Source organism: Manacus vitellinus, unplaced genomic scaffold (assembly GCF_001715985.3).
Source record: "Manacus vitellinus isolate BGI_N305 unplaced genomic scaffold, ASM171598v3 scaffold_8_pilon, whole genome shotgun sequence".
Classification (NCBI taxonomy): Eukaryota; Metazoa; Chordata; class Aves; order Passeriformes; family Pipridae; genus Manacus; species Manacus vitellinus.
Window position 1 is genome coordinate 12,757,390 of NW_021940864.1, and position 18,096 is coordinate 12,775,485.

General features: G+C 38.0%; 1 long non-coding RNA gene across 2 annotated transcripts; it reads right to left on the bottom strand.

Moving 5' to 3' along the window:
- Positions 1–713: 713 nt before the first annotated feature.
- Positions 714–9,635, bottom strand: LOC108641816. Of its 2 annotated transcripts, none has more exons than XR_001922298.2 (3): positions 9,591–9,635; positions 5,616–5,676; positions 714–1,526 (listed from the first exon to the last, which is right to left on the bottom strand). It is a non-coding gene; the product is annotated as an uncharacterized LOC108641816 (long non-coding RNA). The 2 variants fall into 2 exon arrangements; XR_001922297.2 differs by lacking the exon at positions 9,591–9,635 and adding an exon at positions 6,488–6,800.
- Between the last annotated feature and the right edge of the window lie 8,461 nt (positions 9,636–18,096).

Sequence of the window (18,096 nt, forward strand, 5' to 3'; positions counted from 1 at the left end):
AATTAAATCCACAGTGCACCTGAATTTAAAGCACTTGTTACAAAATCCCTATGTATCTGGATCTTCCTAAATTAAGACTTCCAATATAAGAGGGACAATAGTTCATAAATCAAATCTTCTCTACTGATCTAATTCTCTTGTTTTCCTAGAAGTATTCCTGCACTTCGGAACTCTTTTAATTGTGGGAATGATAACCAGGCTGGCCAAACACATCAAGTATCCTTAACGATACGCAATAAAAAAGCAATAAACAAAATGTTAAATTCTACTTTCATTCTTGACCTGCAAACAGAGCATTAAACTTATCAATGATTCTTTTCAAAGCCTTCTCAGTTCCCTATTTTATAAAGCCATTGTTCAACACGGTTAACACCAAGTAAATACCGATATGGTAAGATATATTTCCACATATTCAGTCACAATATTAGTACAGGGAACAAAGAAAAGATGTGCCAAAGTATGGAATGATGAGACACAGTCATAGGAAGTTGTCAGTATGTTCTTCCTTTACCCACATGCTACATGGTAGATTCTGAAGACACTTTTTCTCAAATTGCTTTGGGAAGAAAATTGAGTAGTTTACAACCATACTGCTTTACTCAAGGTGTCTTGTGCTTGGGCACATTTAGTCATAACTGTCAATTTGACAAAATTCATTATTTTCCTTGAAATGAACTACTTTCAACACTGCAGAATACAATTTTACTGTTTTTCCTTTTACAGCACTGAACATGAGCACAATGTACTAGGCACACAAACAAAACCAATTGCGATTACCTGTCAATATGGCATCAATTAAGACAAAGTAAAATTTATTTTCACTTTAATTATAGAATTGTGTCTTTAAGCTGTAGCTTGGTGTGGTGGAGGGAACAAGTTGGGAGTGTTGACTCTTTCTTATAGAAGGAATTACTCTAAAGATGGTTTCTTAGTTTCCTTTTTAATGAATGTGTACCTTATAAAAGACAGAAATTCTATTTTTTTTTTCACATTCAAAATGGTTGAAGATTTCGTCTGGGTTAAGAGTTATAAAAATATCAAACCCAACAGACTGGACAAAAAGCGAATACTTTCCATTATTTCATCTTCATCATCTGACAGGAAATAATTCCTTTAAGATACATAAATTCTGGTACTTTGTTCTGTCCATATCTGTAGGTGCTATTAGTTAGCCAGGTGCAGTTAGACTGTAAAAATTACCCTTGACATATGTTAATTGATCTCTGTGTCTAGGAACCTAAGGATATGATAAGGATATAATACATGCTTCTAGTACACGGAAACCAGAGTCAACGTAATATAATGCTGTAATGAAAAAAATCAAATAATTTCCGTTCGGAGTGTGATTCTGTATGTTACTATTTATAACTTGCCCACTGTTAAAATCTGGCTTTCCAGATGCTTTCCCATGTCTTTTGAAAAGAGCTGTGACGGTAAAAAGGTCTTCTCACTCTCTGGTAAGGATAAGCATCAAAAGCAGAAGTCTTGTCAAAATCTAAAACCAACGTGATACTCTCGTGCAAACCCTGCAGAAAAGCAAAAAAACCAAAATCTTATTATGCTTTTGACAATTCGTATAGTTACAGTTCTGCTCTGCATTAAACACAACATTTTTGGGTATATGGAAGAGAGAGGAGAGGGAGAGGAGAAAGGGAGGAGACGGAGGAGGACGGAGGAGAGGGAGAGGGAAAGATGGATGGAGAAGGAGAGGAGAGGGTCTTTTGATCCGCATCAAAAGTCTTTGTCAAGACTAGAGAAGAGGGCTTACAATTTTGCCACATTGAATGGATATTCGGATGAACAGATAAATTAGGATGAATTTATTACTGTTTATAAACTCTCTACTTTTCCAGAGGCAGAAAAGTAATGTGACTGCACAACTGTAATAATCCCATAGCATTCACAGATTTAATCAGCTGTAAAATATTAGTTATATAGTAGATACCTAACACTGCTGTGTGTCATAGGACTTGCTGGCTAAAGACAGATATCTTCTCTGTGTGTTTTCAATAGATTTCCTCTATTACACCTCCTGAAGTTACTTGAAAGAATTTAATATTCTCACTTCCTCCTAGGTAAATCACTCCTGTGTTTTTCCTCCTGGAGTTTATTGTCTTTTTCTGTATTGTGTTTAGATTGAGGTCAATGTTCTGGTCTCTGTTTCCTCCCCAGTTACCCCAACCCACTGCCTCTCTTCCAGGCAGGAAAACCCAAGTGACGGTCAGCGGCAAAGTGAAGGTCAGAGATTTCCCTGGTTGTCCTTCAACGCCTTCCTACAGCAGCCTGAGTCAGCAGTACTCCTCACAGATCAGATCTGCCTGGTCTCTTGAGGGCACTCAAAGAATAAAACTTCATGACTGATGATCCCTTCATGAGAAATACAGTCATTTCTAATCCAGTCCTTCACCCTAATGAAACGCTTTTCTTCACAAAGAGTTTAGCGGTTTTCTCTTAAATCTGGTTCACATCCTATCCCAAGTAGGAGAGGATATGAACCATCTGAAGTATGTCTGAACAGAAATTCACATCCATTTAACTTCATTTGAATTCCTATTTGGATAGCAAGCAAGTAGAATTTTATGCACTTTTAATAGATGTGGGTTTTTTCGTTTAATGTTTTAGCATATCCTTAAAAATTATGAGTCAATCCATATTTCACAAAAATTTCTGTTGTTCTTAAACACAATTTTTAACTCACACTCCCTCCACAAACAATATCATGCCGGAAGAGCAAAGATTTCATTTAAAACTGTAAATCTAAACTTTCAAAAACACATATTGATTCTCATTTCTGATTATCCAACAGAATTCAATTTACAGCCTTCAAAAAGTGGATATTCAGTATTCTCTGATATCCTATTGAGTTACTGCTGTCAACGGTATATAAGCTTTGACCAACACAGCTGTCTTAGTCCAAAGCCTATCTTGAAGCTTGATGGTTACTCAGTAAAAAATATGAGAGACAAATATTGTTCAATTATAAGGGGAAGACTGGCTGACAAGACAAGTAAAATGCAGTTGTGCTGCAGGGGGCAGATAATTCTCATGCAGAGTCAATATACAGAGAACATGAAGGCCTCTGTAGCATTTTTTCAAGAATTTCCTTGTTTGCTAGCACAAGTTCAGCTGAGACAGACAAAAACATCATCACTCCAAAGCATCACTTTTTATTTACAGTAACATGATGTACCCTGGAGCATACAGCCTCATGGTCAAGGCATTACCAAGGACATCAGACACCTGCCTTCAGTTTCCCTGGGTCAATGCTGCATGTATCTTCAGTGGGTCTCTCATGTGATGTTATTCCCACCTCTGGTGCAGGGGCCCAGCTCCCAGAGCAGGTTGCACAGTCTCAGCCCAGGTTGCAACTCCTGTGTGATCACAAGGCACATAGGTGTATGGAGATGGGATTCCCAGCAACCAGAGGCTGCTTCAGTTGGTCAAGCTGCCGAAGGAAAGGCTAAAAGGACAAGTCTGTAAGGAATTCCTCATTTCTCTACACCACAGCTCTTCTTTAAACTCACTGTTCATCATAGGATTTACTCATTAACCCCTTCCATATTCACAGGCCTCACTCATCCCTTTGGGTGAGGATGACTAGATCAAGTTCACTTTTTGTTCAAAGCAGCCTGTGTTAATATCATCATTCACCTTAAACTATAGCACAGAGGGGAGAAGACTTTTGCAGGAAAGAGGCAATCAGAACCTTACACCCATAGCACCCTTAGGGGCCTGAATCCACATATCCCTCACTCAGCAGAAAACCCTAGAACACTTCCAAGTAAGCTTTGGTTGTTCTTATTTGAGGTGAAGGATACAGCTTTGAATGCTTGGGTGGAAGCTCTGACAAATAGCTCAGTATTGCACCACCATCACTATCCACACTCCTAAATGGAAGCAGCCACAGCTGCTTGTTTTTGTGCTCAAACCACGGATGTCACCACAAACAGACCTACTAAACCCAACTCTTCAGAAGATGTCAAATCAAAAAAGCCCATTTTTTGACTTCTGATGGTGCTTTCACCATTTCAGGACACTCAGTCTTGCCAAAATGGTATTACTTCTGAGTAAAAGCAGTGATACTTAAAAAATTATTCACAAAATTGTGTCTCTGAGCTTTTAGAAACCATGATGTCTGCAAATAGCCTCGCAAATTCTCAGTCTGAACTGAAATTTAGGCATCTGAGTCTCACTTAAGGGGCTTGAGTCCTCCCTTTATCCAGTACAGATGGGTCTATTTAAGGTTAAGAATTGTACATATCCTGGTAGATTAAGCAACATCAAATATCTTTCCTGTCGAAGTGGTGGGGCAGCCCTGACACAGTTGTAGTCTGGGTCAGCTAGGATTTGGGAGAGTGCCAGATTATATCTAATTCCTACCCACAGCTCAGAAGTTAGTATAGGCCAGAGACTTCTCACAGGAGTCATTTTGGGTTTTTGGACTCTAGGAGAGTTCAACACTATGGACACAGGTCCTTCCATATTTAGAGCTAAACTTGATAACATGGCAGTGAGGGCCAGACACAGAAATCCTTTCATGTCTCAGCAACTATATTCCATAGTCCAAGTCAGCAAAGCAGAGAAGAATGTATATATATTACACAAAGAAGGTTTGTCCTTTGTTGGGAAGTTTTTGTTCTTGGAGACAAAAAAAAAAAATCTGCTAATGACAGGACATACCATATTCTTAAGTTGCACTTGTAAAATGGAAACACAGGGTCACAGCTGATAAATAGCCAGAGAGAGTATTCACCAAGCTGATTATAAATATGTGTTCAGATAGCTCAGGGACTCTGAGGATTGAAATCATGAGATACTCTACATGGCAACACAGTTATTTAAATACCTCCTCTTCCACTGGGAGTTCAGCCATTATTCAAAGAGAGGAAGTATATTCCCACCTGAGTGCTCCAGACATGGGACAGTTATGAAAAGCTTTCTGAACAAATGAAGCAAATGTAGTATCCCACAGGGAGACCGAACAACAGCTTCTGTCACAGCCTCAAGACCGACTGTACCTGAATGAACAGAGGTTGGAAGGTAACCAGGTTCATGGGCAGCAGTGTTTGTTGAAGTCTGTCACTCCCTCTCACGGGTTACTTATATAGGTTTAAAACTTTATACAATTGCAATAAATATGGCTAACAGCATGAAAACTATTAGATTAAAATATAAACAGTTGAGGCTATAATGCCATTAAAATGGACGTTCAAGGAAACTGTAACCATTTCTACAGCTGTTTTGGAAAGTCTCTCTTTGGCAAAACACGCTGGATTGTCATTCTAAATGTCTGTGCTTCCCATGCTGGTTTCCTGAGGAAGGGTTTGTATATAGACTTGTTTATTTATTACATTTTTTTACCCCTCTTAGCTGTAGCTGTGGATTCCCCAGCCTTTTGAAAATTAGTCATTAGTTGCCTTGTTTGACCAGGAGAAATCTGTAAAGAAACTGGCTCTTGTCCAGAGGGTTCCTGGAATTTTCTACCAACCTTGTGAAAGAGCTTAATAAAGTCAAATTTAATTTTATGTAAGATTTGTTACATAGCCATAGGTGTTTTGTGAGAACAGAGAGCAAAAGAACTGAAATTATGTTTACTATTCTGAAGTAAATCATACCAAATGAAGTTCAGATGGAACTTGCTAAGGTGATCAACCTCCCAACTGGAACAGGAGTCATCTAAAATGAGAACCAAAAGAAATCAGCATCACCTACATCCACATGCCCTGAGGCTTTTTTGAAGGCAAATTCCCTGGCTGTGCCAGCCTAAAGTGGCAAAAAACTTCCACAAAAACAATGGACAATCACAGTGTTTATGACCTTCTGTCCCTCTAGTGTTGATCTTTTTTCCTCTGGGAAACAGAAAGCAACCTGTTCTTATATGTTTTAAAAACAAACACTTCATCACAAATGCCTCCCCCTGTGGAGGAAGGCATACAGAGCAAACACCTAACGGATTTTAGTCATGTCATTTAATATGCTGTTAGAAGCAGAACAGATGCTACAGCAAAAAGCACTTTCTAAAGCCAGCATAACAGTATAAAATGTAGTAAAATACTAACTCTTCAGAAGACACTTATGCACTTGGCACTGAACATATGAAGCTTAACGAAATACTGCCTTACGTAGACTGCAAGTCCTATTTTTAGAAGTTATGTCCCTGACAACAGTATCCATCATTTTCTGAAGTCTGCAGTCCTGTGTTGATTTTCAGTCACATCTATAATGTCAACAGTCAGTCACCCATAGAGTGCTGCATGCAGCACAACCACCTGAATGCTCTTGTTCTGATCACTGGTTATGGAGTCGTCCTGTATCGTTACATACTTGTTGGGTGAGAGCAATGCAAAGTGCTATTTCTCATTTCAGTTGGCTGGAAGACTTGCTCATTCTTGACAATCAGCTGTTCTGACTAAATTGTAACCCCTCCTCATGCTTCAGGATATTATGAGCTATGTAAAGCTTAGAAAAGCACCTACTGCTTGCCCACCTTCTCAAGAAACCGGAATGACAAGCTGACATCAGCCCGACGCTTCTTGCTGTGGTATGCTCACGCACTGGCTGATACCAGATTCAATTTAAGATCTTGTTCTTCAGCACAGATCAAGGACTGGGCCTTGTATATCTCATGTACTACCTTGCTTGACAGCTTACCATGACCTAGCATGACAGCTGTGGTCATCGGTAATCACTGCCAAAAGGGAGGATCATAGGAGTGGGTGGAAAGGAAATCAGACATTCCTGGCAGCTGGCCTGCAGCTCTGAAGCTTCCTTTCACCAAACATCAGGCTGAAAACAGATCTCCGCTTGCTGAAGGGAAAAGTATGGGCTTCCACTTTTCAATCACTTTTCCTTAATGCAACATACAAATGGTTTCCTTTCCCTGAAGAGAAAAGGAGAAAAGAGAAAAGGCAAAGGGAAAAAAAAAAAACAGGTGTTCACCCAGCAGAGTGAAAACAAAGGGCCAGAGAAGGCTGTTCCTCCCTGGTTTGTTACTGTCGTTTTTGTTAGCAACAGTAGATTAGGCAGGCAGGGAATGACGGCCCTTGGAAAACAAAACAGAGAAGTGTTTACCATATAAACAGAGAATTAGAGTTACACAACACAGAAAAGTTTTAACTTGTTTTTTGATGAGCATACTACACAGAAAAGGATATGTTGCAGCAGAATTTAATATACGCCTTTACTGTTAGATTTTCACAAATTCAGTAAATACCTACAAGTGTGGTTGCCCTCAAGGGCTCGGCAGAATTGCCTCCACCTCCAAGGAAAAAAAACCCAATTTTTTCCCATAAATAACTCATCTGAACACAAAGAAATCCTGTGGTGTTTAGTCCAATAAGCACTTCTCTTAGAAATGTGGAAGAGGTTCTGCTTGTTTTGCTAAAATTGTATCTTTTTTAGGGTAGATGGAAGAGAAAGTAAGAAAGAGGAACAACCACTGACAGCAATTGTGAAACAACATGGTCTACAAAGCCATTAATTTGAAAACAAGTAAGAAAAATTTAATGGCTATGTCCACCATGGTAAAACCCCAAAATTCAAGAATTTCCCTGGCTTCTGGGCCTGCCAATAATTTCAGAACAGTATTGTGAAATCCTACAGCTATTTGTTCCAGCTGAGTCTGCTTAATTAAAATTCCTCAGCACTTAGACATATTTCCTTAACAGCAAATGATATAAATAATCACTTCAGGAGACAGCGGAAGATATAACATGGGCTCTTTTTTAAAAAAAAATATTGTTATTATAAAACTGAAACACAAAAGCAATAGCAACAGTTCCATAACAGATTTTTGTCCAACCAAATGCAAACAAAACCATCTCGAAGTTTCTGAGGCTGTACACACTGACAGTTTAAAAGTTTTTCTCTAATCCCACCGCCACAACTCTTTCAAGTGAACAAACATGCAAAGACATTTCAAGCACTATGGCAATATTGACTTGGAGCATTGTTAACTCCCACCAAAATGCTGTGGGAAGCACAGTAAAATGATAAAAGATTTCATTTATTAATCTGTGATGAAAACCAGGCTTCTGTTGATGGAGGGGGCAGGGGAAAGGGTAAAGATAGGCTGGTCTGTTTAATGCTTGGCCCAGATATAGGTGATTTTGGAAAAAAAAAAAAAAAGCAAGCAGCTGAGCACAGTGCTTTTGGCTGTGTCTTTCTGTAGGTTGCCAGTTGCCAGCACTCACAAAGCAAAAGTTATGTAACGCACTCCTATCAGGAATCAGAGTTCAAAAACATTGCATGAAGTCCCATGTTGCTCCTGACAGAGCAATTGTTTCTGATAATGAAAAGTCTGTATCACCCTGATTCAGCTGTCTTGGCCCTCGCCGATGGCAGCACTTTGTGCTTTCCCTCAATCTCTTCTCCCTTCCTCCCAACGATCTCTGGTCATTTCTTGAGGAGACTGATCTCTTCCCTAAATGCCTTCACTGGCTTGTGCCAGAAGAAAATAAAAATAAAGGAGGAAACATAGTTTTGCCCCTCCCATATCTCTGAAACAGGCTGTTTTTCCTTGCTTATCATTTGGAAAACCTCATTTCTTTGGCAAGTGCAAAAGAAACACTGCATTTACAATCAAAAGTATATTCATCACAATGCAGTATTGATTGAATAGCTTTTCTGACTTAATTTTGAAAATAAAGACCTAAATTTCTGCCTCCCAAAAATGTATTTACCCCTGATGGAATCATTTGAGGCACTTTTTAGGAAAATTCTGCAATTTTTTGCAGAAGTAATTATTGGATGACCTGTTGAGTGAGGAATTTCATTTGTAGTCACTCTGCCACTTTTATATCATTAAAATCAACCAGGCACATGGATAAGAGCATGTAAGTATTTAAGATGTCTAAATTAGAGTTCATAAAGAGGAATAATGCAGGACAGCTCTTTCAATCTGTATTAATCGGGGGTTTTTTATACCAGTACATAAATGTGTAAATATTAGTCAATATATTTCAGCATGTAAATAACAGCAATCTAATTCCTTGATTAAATCTAAATATAAAAAATAAAAGTTAAGTAAAATTGCAATAAGGGTTAGAATAAGTATAAAGTGCCCATACTATTAACACTATTAAACTGTGCTTTTTTTTAATTCTGTTTTCAGTGTAGTTGCTGATATAGTTAACAGACAGCCTATTCTTTAAGAAAGAGAGAAATTTGATTCATATCATTGTGTCCAAGTAAATACAAAATTTAAGCCCAAATGTGTTTGGGATGTTGAATCCATGACATTCAGTCAAAGGATTCCCATTTCTTTCAGCAGACTTCAACACAGATACTTGGAGTCAGGATATCTAGGCAAGATATGTTTAATGTTAAAGTAATGATTTATAAGGTACTGGAAAAGTGTACTGATAAAAACCTTCAAAGCACAATTAGATAGATTGACAGATAAAATATCCATATGTAAATCTCAATGTATTTCATCATGTGTGTTGAAATAAAGGAGATGAAACTTGAAAAATATAAAAGTTATTTCTAAAACAGCAATAGAAAGTTTTATTATTCTTTCAGACACAGTTAATTTTCAAATAACTTCATTATCTTACATTTAAGAATAATTTTTTCTTCAATTATTTTACCTTAAATATCAGGGATTTTGTTTGTTTATTTGTCCATTCTAGTTTCCTTGGGTTAAAATGATAAATCCTAGAAAGAAGGAAATAGAAAATTATGAGGTACCTTTTAAAAAAAAAAAAAAATCAGTCTTCAATTCTCAGTTAGACAAAGATCAGAAATACTTCTGCTCTATTAATTTGTGGTCTAAGAAATCTCAAGCCATATATGTGGAGGAAAATTAATCTTTGTTTCAATAAAAAGAGCATTTAAAGTTACTAATATTAAACATCAATTGTTAAATAATAAGATTCTTTTCACTTTAGCAACTCCAAACATTAGTTAATTCTTGCAGTGAAGCTAACGGATTCATTTATATTACTCTGAAGCACAGAAATGTTGACCATGTTCCCAAGTCAATGACAGAATCAGCTGCAGAACTCAAGTGCTACAGGTTCAAGATCCTAGTTATAAGAAATACCTTAAACTTCAGTAAAACACAGCAAGAACTGCCCATCATGACTCAGACCTCAAATCCTACAACCACTTCAAAAACCTCATGAGTCCTGCTTCCATGAGTTCCTAGTGAAACCCAGGCAATATTGCTTAGCTGACTGTAGGCCACAAAGCTACACAAGACCTGCCTCAGTTTTTATAGCTAGAATAAATAGGGCTAATGGTACCAACCTCTTTTTAAAATGCTTTGCATTTTTTCAGAAAAAGACAGCACAGTTATACTGATGTTGGACCTATGCCTACAGAAATCAAACATAGCTCACAGATTCAAACACGGTTCGTATTTGGTTGTCATTCCAATCTAGAGCTCTGAGAAAAATGAACAGAAAACATGGCAAGTGTCAGCTTGCAACTTCATGAAAAAACATTGTGAATGAAACGTGTAAAGGAGCAGCTGCATAAGCAAAGAATAGAAATCCTGATTTGTATAGCTTGCAGTCATTGAATGTCACACCATAACCAAAATAAAATATTTATTGCTACAAGGTGTTATTTAATTTGGTTTCTTTTCTCCCTCCAGCATATTAAACTTCGAAATCTTAATGTCTCATTTATGTTATACATGCTTTGCAAAATAAGGTCAATTGCCTATGAATCTACATAAAACAGCAATTTGCTAAAGATTTTGTTGGCTTTGCAAAGCAAAAGAAAACACATAAACAGAGTTACTGCATATGATTTAAAACTCAAATTCTTCAAGTCCTAAATACAAATTCTGGAGTACGTTTTGAACAAATTGTTGATTAGCTGTTAGAGTTATAGCACAATGTTAGATAATATTGAAAAATTGCATGGTAAGCTGAAATTAGCCTGAATTTAAACAAAACTTATAATAATGTACCTGGGCCTAGTAATATTGACACTACTACCAAACAGAAGTCATGTCAATATTGATCTGAAGTGAGAAGAGAATGAGACCATTCGTGGTTTGAAAATATTGCTATGGAAAATGGAAATTAACCAACTTTAGTGTTCACTTGAGTAAGAAAGCAAGTTATGATCATATAAACTAGAGTGAAAAAAAAACCCAGTTCTGAAATGAACCCTTTGCAATAAACCACTTTCTGATTGATACCATTGACTTCAGCAGCAGTTATAGAGGCATAGGAACCTGGACACTTTTCAAAATCATTACTGAAGGAAGATAAATTATTACAGTATCTAATCTTCAAAACACGACTACGACATGTTCATAAGGTCTAACCTCAATTTCAGAAAACACAGACTATTTGTCTTACAGCCAAAATAGACAATGGATCTCGGAAAGCTGGATGACCTGTGGAAAGCACTGTAGCAGAAATAGCTACTTTCACCAGTTTGCTCCACTCCGTTTCTCAGCACCATCAGTTAAGGATTGCTGCAAGGATTTTCATCAGAACACAGTACAGCAAACTCTCATTCCCTGGTAAAGTGTCAGTCCTGCTTTCTGAAACAGAAGATGTTTCCTAAAATGCCTTGCAAACTGAAGCTTCTGCACACTCAGAAAGTAGCAGTACAAGAACTATCACAAGATTTGTGGTCCTATTTACATTCCAAGCCAATCACAATAATTTTGTGCAACTAGTCAATGAGGTATAAGGTACAATTGTGTTCATACTTACATTGAATAGAAAATACTGCTTTTTCATTCAGGACCATAGTTTTAATTAATTCCTTCTACCGTCCACAGAAATATGTGCGTGGTGCATGTCAATTCTCACTCTTACTCTCTTTGACTCTCACTCCATTTCAGAGTAGTAGAAGGTATTTGAAGTGTTGAGTTGATATTTGTTTGAATGCTATGGCTGTCTTTGTTGGCAAGATTCATCCCATCTGCTTTTACCCATGTAAAAGTTGGGTATCACCTCTAAACCTCATCTAGGGTTCCTGCACCCTATTCATCAGAAAAGTATTAGGGACTATCAGAGAGTAATCATCTCATCCTTATTTTAGGTAGTTTATGTAGTTCAGATGAATCACTCTCTGGATACAGGCCTATTTCTATTAATGAAAAAAGAAAACAGAAGAACAAATTGCTCATGTGCATCTAAAGTCACATTTAGACCATTAAATGTAGGTGAAATGCATTTCTCCTTTACTGATTGGCATCCACTTAGGACTGGACTATCTAAGACTTACATCATGGACCTTCCTAGGCCTTGGTGAGAAAACCCACACTAAATCTCCACCCATTAGTGAGCAAAAACTTAAGGATGCCAGCAACTTTTATTAAAAACAATAACTACACCAGTCCCTATGGCATAGTGATTCATGAAATTACTTTGTTTATAGCATCTCAAATAAAGGAAATTCTGTAGTCTCCAATATAGACACTGAAGTGCAATATTATAAAAGTTTATAAGATTTCAAATGGTTAATAATAAACAGGACAAAAAAACCCCATGTCCATACACTGGCAGAACAACGCCTCATGAATCATGCACCTACTGTGAACAAATATTTGTTGGAGGGCTTCACTGGGTTTTTTTGATGTGTCATACTGCATTCATAGGAAGACATCTGAGAAGAGAGGATGAGCAATGAAATAACAAATGTTTGGGGTTACAGTAATAGCCATTTTTAAACCTTTGGCTGGATCTTCTCCAAGACTTTCCACTAGTACTCCTAGATACAAAAACATCGGTCCCATCACAGAGGCACCCCGGCAAAAAAATAAGAGAATGAGCTCAAAGCAGGATACTTATGCATCCCAATAAACTGTCAATTTAAGCTAATGATGTAGGAGTTTACAAATGCATAGTAATCTCAACACATGACAGAAAATTTTATGGCTAGTATCAGCCTCACTAATTGTGTTCCTCTATAATCTAATGATCTTGTGATCAGCACAGGAAAGACACAGGCACTGTCAGATGAAAGACTTGGAGCAAATATCTGACTGTTGACCAAAATCTCTCTCTCCTTCTTCCCTCCCCATAGCATCCAAACTACTCTAACTCTCTGCAATGTGGGTATGTGTTCTAAAAAAAACTGACAGAAATGAAACATCTGTCTCAGATGATGGACACACCAGATCTCCCAAATCCTTTTTTTGTCCCCTCCATTCCATGTTACTCTAGGCAGCAAAATGCTACAGAAGATACACAAGCTTTTTAATAAAAATTAAATAAAATTTTAAATACCATATGCATTCAAAATACTTAATGAAAACAATCAAACATAAAAATAACTTTTGACACAATGATGCTGTAAATACTGTTTCAACTTGGTCTGAAAAGGCTGGAAACATTATAAGAAAATCATCAGTAGTGAAAGAAATTTTTTGCTTAACACCACGTCTGAAACAGAAATGGTGGTTATAACAATGGGAATCTGGGGAAGAAAAGGTTATTGCATATATGGTCTGAGAAGACTGTGTACACCCAACACTAGGAAAGGATCTTTCTCTTGTGATTCTTGCAGGCCCTTCCTCACTGTGTTCCTCTCCAAACACAGCTGCCTGTAAAGCCAATGACCAGGCAAGGTATTGCAGGGAAATGGAGAGGGCAGTACAAAGCTCAATTAGAGTACATTTTGAGTAAAAGTTATTTTATCTTCAAGATGGAGAAATGAAACAGTCCACTGGTTGAGAAAATCATGAATACCGAAGAAAGCTCTTCAGTTAAGACAAAGGCTACAGATTCCATGCTGGTGGTGTGGACTCTGTGCCTTCCAGGATGCACTTCCACTGAGGTACCCAGTTCTGGCAACCAGTGGATAGGCACATTGAGCAGCATGGTTTGAATCACTTTACTAGGTATTTTGCTAAACCCTCACTGAAAGCACAAAAAGAAAGACAGCTGAATTGGTTCTGTGTTATAGTTCTTCCTAAAGGATGTGCGAGAAGTGAAAACTTATGCTTTCCACAGATATAACTGAACAAAAAGGAGGCATGGCCACTGGAAGACTACAAAAACAGTTGAATTCATCTGGAAGAAAACATCCTCACGTATGTCCACAATGAGATTGAAAACTCAAGAAATGAAGAACAAAGGGCATCTATGAGGGATTGCAGACAGTCAATAAGCAACATCTTGCAACACAGCTGCAAAGATCAATACAAATTTGCATTGCATGCACATACACATCTGGAGATAGTGCAGACTGTACATTTTAATAGCTTATACAGTTCCCATATGATCCTACGTGGAATACTACAGTCAGTTGAGCATCAGATTACCAGAACCATATGATGAAAACTAGGGAAGTTTCTGAGGTGAGAAATGCTTTGTAGTAGATTACTATTTAATTTTCTGTATAAACTCATTTATAACATATTTAAGAGCTTTCAGAGAAAGGACTGTAAAGAGCAGTCTAGTAGTATTTGCGATGTAAACACCAGAATATGGGGAACAAATGAAGAATGAAGGGAACAAATTAGAACCATAGGCATTGAAAAATTATACATGTATTAAGAAAAAAACTGTTGAACAAAAAGTATCAGGCTTTGGAATAATGTCTAAGAAAATACAAGAGAATCTTCATAGCATGAAAACCCAACTAGAAGAACATAAGACGAGATGACTTAAATAGACCATTTCAAAAATATACCTTTCAGATCTTACCCTGTCCTAGTTTTCTAACTATTAATTGGAATGAGGTGAAACCTAAAGAAATAAAGGACACTCACAAATACATCCAAGAAAGTAACGAGGAACATGTCTGTATTTTTCTGTGTGGACTCCTTTGAGGGTCTGCTTGCCAGAAGAGTGTAGAGACACTGAACTCATGGCATAACGTGCGAGGCTGACTCAAGGACTCCATAACAAAGTTATGTTAACCATATTAACCAGTTATTCTGTAGTTTCTTCAGCCAAATAAGGAACCTCCCAGATTTAGCATTTATATTTTTCTATGTTTTGAATTAAAATTTTTCATTGTTTTGCATCTAGTCAGTAAGAATTTCTCCAAGATCTATTTGTTTCCCTGTCTTCAGCAGATACAGCCTTTAGAAACACAGTAAGTCCCACAGAGACGTCAGAAGCAGCGGGTGGAAATCAGTCACGCAGTCCTTGCCTTCAGCACATCAGCTGACTGACTGTACCTGATGAACTGATTTATCCAGTGCAGAGATTTATAGACTCTGTGTTATAATTTAACTGTTGGCACAGCAAAATATGCTATCCACTTCATCTTCTGCAGACATGTTTCTGCAAAGGCAAAGACATGCATTTACCTCTCGTCCATCTGCAAGGCTCTACTGTTTGCTGCAATTACTGCTTGCCTGCAGACTTCTCTAATTACTGAGCAAAGAGAAAAGAATTTTTCTAATTGCTGAGAGGTTTTAGTTTCCCAAAATAGTTGACCTTCTTCCTTTTTGAAGAAAAACTTTCCTCTGCCTCTCTGCCTGCCTCCCCACCCCCTTCCTGCTGGCAGACATGAGAAGAAAACTGTGTTTGTTTTCACGGTAGATGGGAGGCCGGGGCAGTGACAAGGCTGATCTCACAGTTTCCAGCTGTAATATTTGATTTCTTTACAACTGCACATATGCAGAACTCAGAAACTAAACTAGTCCAGTAAAAGCAATCTGTGTAAAAATATCTCGGCTCAAAAAAACACCAAAAGATTTGAGTGGAAGCAGCATGCTTCTTGATATGAAAGCAAATACTCCAGCTAAGACACAAGGGTTACTTGGCTCAAACCGCTGAACCCTGAAGCTGAGCGTCTACTTCCACATATCAGATTTTCAAGTGTTGAAGATCCTGGATTTTACAGTAAAACTAGACAAAACTGGCATTTTTAGGTCACCTGAAACTGTCCCTGTAGGGTTCAGGAGAGTAACTTCAAGGCCTGCTTAGAAAGAAAAGAAAAAAGACCAACTATGATTACAAACTTTTCTTATCTCTCACTAACAGAGATAACTGTGTATCAGTCATCATGGCAATGCTGGTTTGCTGTTTTGAAGTTCACATAATTTTAATGTGCAGAATTCTTGTCTTCAGCTTTACAGTAACATTAATGGTATACAGGATTTACATTGGTCACTTTCAGACATTAGAGGCATTTTTCTACCTAGTTTTTCTTTGCATTCTTGTGTTTGGACAATGAGAAGAATGACAGAGAAATATTTCAACAGAAATTCAAGCTAGGTAAACAGGATTTTCAAAAGCACATGGATAATTTTTTAAGTAATATTTTTAAGAACCATAAAAAAACGTATGACCTTCTGCTGAAGAAACTCAGAACTTCTCCAAATGTAAGAGCTGAAGTCTGAGGAGGAAAGGAATTAAATAAATTAAATATAGAAGTCTTTTTAACAGGATTGTCTAGAATGTTCAGATAATGGACATCTAAAGGACACTATACTCCTAGTCCTGGCATTAACTTCATTATCTTTCTAGTTTTTATGAACTATAAGTTCAAGGCAGGAGGATTAATATATTCATTTTTATTTTGTTTTAATGGAAAGATTTCCTCATGTACAGACTTTCAAATCGAGATTCACCAAGTAAGACACTCTTCTGGAAGACTGTGAGATCCTTTTGTTTACTCTCAGCCCAGCAGTTGGGATTCCACCTATCCTGTGGCCCCAAGAAGTTGAGCCCAAGCTTGCAGACTCACCAAGCCTGGAAGCCCTGAGACTTCAGGGTTTCACCTGGAAGCCCTGAGACTTCCTAGTTCCAAGGGAGGCTCCCAGGTTCTAAACTACAGCAGCTCCCAGGCAGACTGGCATGAGGCTGTGTTGCAGACAATTAAAAGGGTTTCCTTAAAAAGAAGCAAATTTCCTTAGCAAGCCTTTCTCACCTCTATTGGCGGATCAAAGATGACACTTTGCAGCCCACTTTGTTTCATCCTGTTCAGTTTTATAACAGAAGATGTTTTGTGGGGAAAGGCTCTGGACAGCTCTAGCTGTCCATGCATTCTTACCTTAGAAACAACTTTTGTGTTTAATGCAAGACCAGTGACACGGAAAAGATCTCTTGTGGACAGCATTATAACCACTGTGGTGAGCCCTACTGTTACTCTGCAAGTTATCAGGCAAACCTGGCTTTCGTTCATATTTTCTAGAGACCACCTGGACAGAGTTTGTGTGTGGTCCAAAACCTACCAATAAGAAGGTTCAAATGGCTGACATTAAGAGTTAGACCACTGTTGCACACCTGGGGAGCTGGATATTTCCAGCTTTGCCATTAACTTCTCTGGACCCTTTATTCACCAAGCACTTGAATTCAGCGGGAGCTGTTTCCATCTCTCCTTGGCATAGAGGGACGATAGGAAACACTTGCATTTCTTTCAAATCAGAGAAACCTTATTTCAATTTGAGTTTTGGAAAAGGCTTGGGAAGTACTAATTACTACATCTGGTTCATTCCAGGACAAGCAGAGAGAGAAGAAAAACAAGGCTCTTTGACTCCTGTTGCAAAAGAGCAAAGCAGACCCAAAGGAGAAGCAAAGACAGAGGTGCAAGGTAAACCAGCCTTGGATGTGTCTTAGAAAGACATTACAGCACACTTCTCACTCTCTCTCAACCAGCCCCATTCTGACACCACAAGGTAGAGTAACTTGGGATGACTCTGGACTAGGCCAGCTGTAGGCAGCTTCTCCATAACTGCACACTAGTTGGGAACTGCTACACAGCCATGTTCGCTCTGATGCTGTGCCCTCTTTAAGGCAAACTATAGGAGACTATTGCCAAAGGTACCCATTCCTCCATTCCCTGCCAGCAGCAATTGCTTTTGGTCAACATAGCTCCCAATTAACTCTTTGCACTTCCTGAACAGCAACGCGGAAACAATCTAGGATGAACCTTGTGCCTCAGATATAGACCAAACACTTTATTAATTTCCATTAATCTGTTTGGTCTGTAAAAATGCTTCTCCTGCATAATATTTGTATCAAATGATTTCCACACTAAGTTCCTACTTGTAGATTTTCTAGTGTGATTCAGTAAATCATTTACTCAGCCCCAAAACACTGCTATCCTTCCAAATATTCATGTGGCTATCTCTTTGCATATTTACAGCTGGTAATTTTTAATTAAAATTAATTGAACTGCAGAGTCACTATGGCATAGTTACTTTGCAGTGTGTTATTCCAC